The sequence below is a fragment of the Amblyomma americanum genome, chromosome 5 (assembly GCF_052857255.1).
Source record: "Amblyomma americanum isolate KBUSLIRL-KWMA chromosome 5, ASM5285725v1, whole genome shotgun sequence".
Classification (NCBI taxonomy): Eukaryota; Metazoa; Arthropoda; class Arachnida; order Ixodida; family Ixodidae; genus Amblyomma; species Amblyomma americanum.
Genome location: NC_135501.1, coordinates 34353355 through 34359308, shown reverse-complemented (window position 1 = coordinate 34359308; position 5954 = coordinate 34353355). Strand labels below are relative to the sequence as shown.

Here is a 5954-nt window from a genome sequence, read left to right as displayed (position 1 = left end):
ATATACAAAACGAAAGTGAGATTGAGGTCTGCACTGACCCATGGAGCCGGTTGTGCGCATTTCCTTTCGTAACATTGAACGGCTTTTGCAAATTTAACGCCAATGAAGTCTATGAACGCCGTCAGCTCACTTGTTTTGTTTGGTACTTGAGGAAGGCACAGTAACACTATCACATATGTCGGTTGACACCCGAACCGCGCCGTAAAGGAAGGAGTAACGGAGAAAGAGAAAGAAGAAAGAGAAAACTGAGTTGGATTTTAGAGGAAAGGCGCGGCGCTGCGCAGCGGCGGAACACCTGTGGCTCGGTGCTACTAGTGGCGCATGCGCAGTAGTGACTAGGGAGAGAAAGAGGAACGAAAGGTCAGGCGACGGAGTCGGCGGCGGCCACCTGCGCCGCGCGTGACGTCACTCGTGTTCCGACATAGGCCGGCTCGAGCGAAGCGTGTTGTTGCCTAGCTTAGTGAAGCTTTTCGCTTCAAAAAATCAACATCGGTTTTTGAAGAAGAAATGGCACAGTACCTGTCTAATGCCGGTTTCCATTGGGCGAACAGGAGCGAGAGCAGCGAGCAGCTGGAGTAGTGCACGAGAGCAGAGGGTACGCGGGTCCTCGTCTCGCGAATGGAACATGCACGCTGCCCCGAGAGCAGAGCAGCACGGGAGAGCGCGTGACGTCAAGTGTCATGTGACCAAACTTTTTCCCGCGCTCGCGCTGTCTGCATCCCGTCGCGCGCTCGCGGCAGTCAACAATCCGTGCCAGTTCTGTGTCTGTCGCCGTCTTTAGCTTGCGATGGGTGAAGAAGCGCAGCGGCTCTTCATGGCCATGGTAAATGCTTCACCGCTAACTGCTACACCAGGTAAGCGTCGTCTATCCTAAAAATTGGCTGCGAAACATAACAGCGCTAATACCAGCGCTTCCTTTGTGTTCACCACAGCTGCCATCGATGCCTTGGCCTCTCGTGAGAACATTGAAGAGAGACCCGACGGTAAGTGACAATAACTACTATGCATGGGGCCATATCTGACGATTGTTTTCGTCCATTTCTTTCATTGCTCACAGTTTCTCGCGCCGAATGGACTATTTCGGATAACGGGGGCGTCGCGGCGTGACGCAACGACGGACGAGAACGGCGCTGCACTTTCTCGCTATACTGTCAAACCTTCTTATGCAGTTTATTGCCCCTTTTATCTGTCGATGCGCCCAGATTGCTGTGTATGCCTGTTTGACTAAATACGTTATTAACCAAGGTGCGATAGTAATCCGCTTGTTTGCCTTCATCTAATTATGCGGGTGGGCCAACTGACAAATTTTTGTGGTTACGTTGCGGCGCAGAAAGGAGGTGCTTGGCAGAGTTTTCGCAGTTGCAATTGTATGCAAGGGCGTCCGCAGAACTTTTTCCAGGGGGGTGCACCCGATGGCCGGGTATGGGGGAGGCAGTAGGTTAGCACCAAAAAGGAACTATTTGTGGTCTAAACTGCGCACATGAAACAAAAATTAGAAGCAGCAAATTAGTTCTTGGCTTGGAGAACAAACATTAGAATTTATTAATTAACAAAGAATTGAAATCAATAAGCGAAATCTGATAACTTAATATCACCTAAGATTGCTAATCAAGAGCTGTGTATTTGTTTTCTACTAGTGCATGAATGATATCCGTAATTCCCGAGGGGGCGGGGGAGGGGGGGGGCCACCGCCCCTCTTCCGGACGCCCATGATTGTATGTTCACGTGCAGAGAACACCGCTGGGTCCGATGCCGGCGAGAGGGGACTGCAGCCAGCGCCAGGAGTGAAAAGAGGCGGTGGAGGTGAGCTTGTGCCAACTGCACTGCTTAAAACATTTTACGCTTTTAGTAAACTGGCCTTCTCTTTATTTCAGCTCCTGAGTGGACACCAGGAGAAACTAAACTTATGTTAGATTACTATTACAAATACTTTCCTCAGGTTGGCCCTTTCAAAAAGTTTAAGAACAAGAAGATGCTTTTTAAAAAGTTTCCCAGGATTTGGCCACTGTGCTTGGATGCCACAAAACGCCACAGCAATGTGAAAATCGTTACAAAACGGTGATGAGGCAGAAGAAAAAGGCAAGTGATAACAATAAGAAATCAGGTGCTTCACCTTGTCCTGTCCCATTTGACGATGAAATGAGAAAAATTCAGAGCATAGATGACAGTCTTGAACCAGAGGTTCAAAGGGACTCTTTTGGAGTGACCTACAAGGCATCGGCATCATCAAGCGCTGACAGTTCAGCTGATCCGCCCTCACCTCTACTTGAGAGCTCCAGTACTGCGACGAACAGTTCAGAAAGTGGGGACAGCACAAAAGTGTCGGCAGAAGTCAAGAAAAGGGAATTCCGCGCTAGCACCAGTCGTATGCAACAGATGCAATTTTTTTTTGACCAAATGCGGGCTATTAGTGCAGAGCGAATGGCTCGCAGGGAAGAACGGGAAAATGAAAAGGAGAAGAGGCGTGCTGAGCGGCGAGCTGAGCGCACTCAAGAACGCCAGGAACGTCGCAAGATGCACGAAGACAAACTTCAGCTCATCCGCGAGGCCCTGAGGCTCAGGCAATAAAGACAGTGCACTTCGAATGAACATGTTTTGATGACTGTTTATTTCATACACCTCCTGTGCACGGCCAAAAACAAGGCTTGTTTAAGTATTGCCTCAACTTTTATTTCACGTTTAGCACTGTGCTTGCTTGCATTATGGCAGATTTTGTGGCTGCCTCCTTTTTAGTCCCATCTTGGCCTTGATTTTTTCTCGTTTGACTTCTGCAAGTGCCCGCAAGAGGCTCTCTTCTCTAGAGGTGCCACTGTGAACTTCAACTGCAGAAGGGGTTTGATCACTTTTATCCTGGGAGCACAGACGCATGTCCTGAAGTAGGCTATCAGGTGAGTCCCCATTGTCAATGCAGATGTTGTGGAGGACACAACACGAGAGTATAAATTTCGACATGTTGTCTACTGTCACGAGGTCCAAACGCTGTAGCTGCCTGAACCTACCCTTCAATTTCCCAAAGGCATTTTCAATGAGCACTCGGGTAGACGAAAGTTTGGTGTTGAAGGCCTTGTCAGAGGCATCAAGGCTTCCATAGTCTCGGATGGGCGTTATCAAAAACTCTCGAGATGGGTACGCAACGTCCCCAAGAATTTGATATTTTCCGGCGCAGAGCTGAGGCAGTCTCTTTGAAACATTTGAAAGTCGGAAGATCCTGGAGTAGTGGATTTTGCTAGGTGCACCAGTGCTGGCATCAAGAAACCTCTTGCGGTTATCACATATTCCCTGCAGCGTCAAGGATGGATAATGGTGCCTGTTTACGTAGACTGAGCGCACCTTGCCAGCAGGGCACCTAACAGGAATATAGCTCCCGTCGATGCAGCCAATAGTGTCTGGAAACCCTGAAATCTAAAAGTTGAGAAAAAATAAATGTAAAAATTTTCACAGAAGACCTAACAAAGTAGTAAGTGAAGTAGTGCTGAAACTCTTCAAACCTATCAGAATATAAGCTTGTACATGAAAGTAAGACCTTAACAACTCTTTGAAGTGATCGAACTGAAAACATTGCTTTCGCAAGCTCTTCAACGTCTTCATGCAGCTTACAGCAGAAATGATGAGACGACACTGCCTGTCACAAGTTTACAGTTTAAACTAAATTCAAGGGTAACCTGTATATACTATATTTATTATAAGTTATATGTGCTTCGTGAAGAAAAGCACACAGCTTTCTTTGAAGGGTAATATACATGGCAAGTGAAATGCTGTTTTGATTAAGGGCGACTCCTATGATCTTGAAAACCAGCCCATACAACACATGAAGGAAAGAAGGCGACAGGACAAAGGCCTTCTTTCCTTCATGTGTTGTAACAGCTGGTTTTTGAGATGATCTCACACTAACAAGCCCAACTGTCTACACTAGTGCAACTCCTACGCACAGTACAAACTGAAAGTAGGACATTTTTTTTCATTACCTGCTCAAACTCATCGGCAAGCTTCTCCAAGTCATCTGGGAAGGTCACGACGCGTGGGGCGATGTCGAGAAGAAACGCCATGACGCGGTACATCATCCTGTGATGCGTGCTTTCTCCGAGCTCAAAGCGCCCTGCAACATCCCGTATGCAGGATTTGTTGGCAGCGTACCTGCAAAAAAAATGCTACAATTTTATAAGAACACGAAATCGTGAAACTGGCATCTTATCTAACCATCAAGCATTGCAGCGACGTAAATAAAAAAATCCACATCTGCCCAGTTGTCTGAACAAGCTTCACGTGTTCATCAGGCACATTTGGTACTGCCATATGATATTTTCCCACTGAATGTCACAGCGGAAGCACAGGCAAGAACAGAAATAATAAAAAACTGCGCAAGTCGAATTTGTGATCCCATACATTTAAATTCGCACTTGGGAAGAATGCGATCAGTTGAGCCTGGCGCTTGCGGAAGAGCAGTGACATTTAAAAGCAATTTTCAGGCAGTATAAGCATTTAGCGAGAAATCGATTGCTAAACTCTCCATCACGCGGCGTATTACTGCATTCAATTTCAGGCTTCGCACCCAGTTAGATGCGCCGAGACTTTTTTGCTCCTAAATTTCTTCAATCAGTCATCTTAAATAACAGCTCCTTTTTCTTTGCTACTAAAAAATTGCAATATCTTACCACAAAAAGGAGAGCACATGCTCTTGAGGCGACTTTGGGGGCAGGCCTCCGCGATCGGCCCTTGAGGGATAGTGTGGCGATTTCGCGAACTCGGCTGCAAGAGCATTTGCAACCGACCGCGACAATCGGAAGTTCCTGCGAAACTGGTGAGTAAAAAAAGAAACAAACGCAGGTAACTTATTGATCGCCCGTTTTAAATGGGATACAAGGACTCACCTCTTCGTCAGAATACGCGGCAACGGTCTTTTCCAGATACGACTCGACCTTAGGTCGGTTCTCCGGCGGGGTAAACAGCTGCTGGAACATCTCCTCGTACAACGCCAAATCGTCGTCATCGCTGCTGCTGCTGCTGCTGTCCGAAGACGAGCTTGTGTCTGAGTCGACGCTGCAGCTGCTGTCTTCATCAAACAGCATTAACAACTCCTCGTCGAGACGGCGGCGCTTAGCTACTGACATTACGTTTGTTGGCACCGGCCTACTGTCACCGCTATTGCTTTCCGCCATTTCTCCTCGGCCTTGCCAAAGATAAAACCAGAAGTGACGTCAAAAAGGTCACGTGACTTCCTCCGTTCCTCTGTTAACTCCGCCGCTGACGACGGAGCACCCAGAACTGCTCTCGGCTGCTCTCGGCGCCGCAAAAGCACTCCTCCTCAGCCAAAGGAACACAACGCTCCTGCACCTGCTCGACCACTGGTAGGCGCTGGAACTAACGAGAGCACTTTGAGCGCAGTTAAAAGTGCTCCTGTTCGCCCAATGGAAACCACTATTACATATCGGCTGACATCTGAACCGCGCCGTAAGGGTACCCGCCACCCCACCCATCTATGACTACCAGTGAACAGTCAATCTGGCGTCGCCTACAGACCCGAACGCTGCCTATACCAGCCAGTCTTTCAAAATTTATGCCGGTACCCCCTGTATGCATTTTGTGCTGCGGTGGCTCAGTGATTAGGCGCTAGGCTACTGATCCGGAGTTCTCTGATTGAATGGATAGAAACTACTTTTATTAGGCAAAAAAAAATCTTAGGGTAAGGTTGCAGTGATGGACACCAGCCCAGATCTCACGCTTTGTAGACACATCACGCATCTGCAGTGGGAAAGAAACCCAAATACATTAGGTAGTGATCATTATATCATTGCCCTTACTCTTGCCCTTGAAGCTACTGCAGCTTACCTAAACGATATGCCATACAGAATCACAGTCGCAAATTTAAACATAAGAATTATGATCTGCCCACTCAAATTGAAGAACACGGAGCGCAACTGTGTCACCAGAATGTTACTGAAATGTGTGAAGCGCTA

At 47.7% G+C, this 5954-nt stretch overlaps 1 pseudogene; it reads left to right on the top strand.

Moving 5' to 3' along the window:
* Positions 1 to 787: 787 nt before the first annotated feature.
* On the top strand, positions 788 to 2568 carry LOC144133790 (uncharacterized; annotated as a pseudogene).
* The last annotated feature ends 3386 nt before the right edge of the window (positions 2569 to 5954 follow it).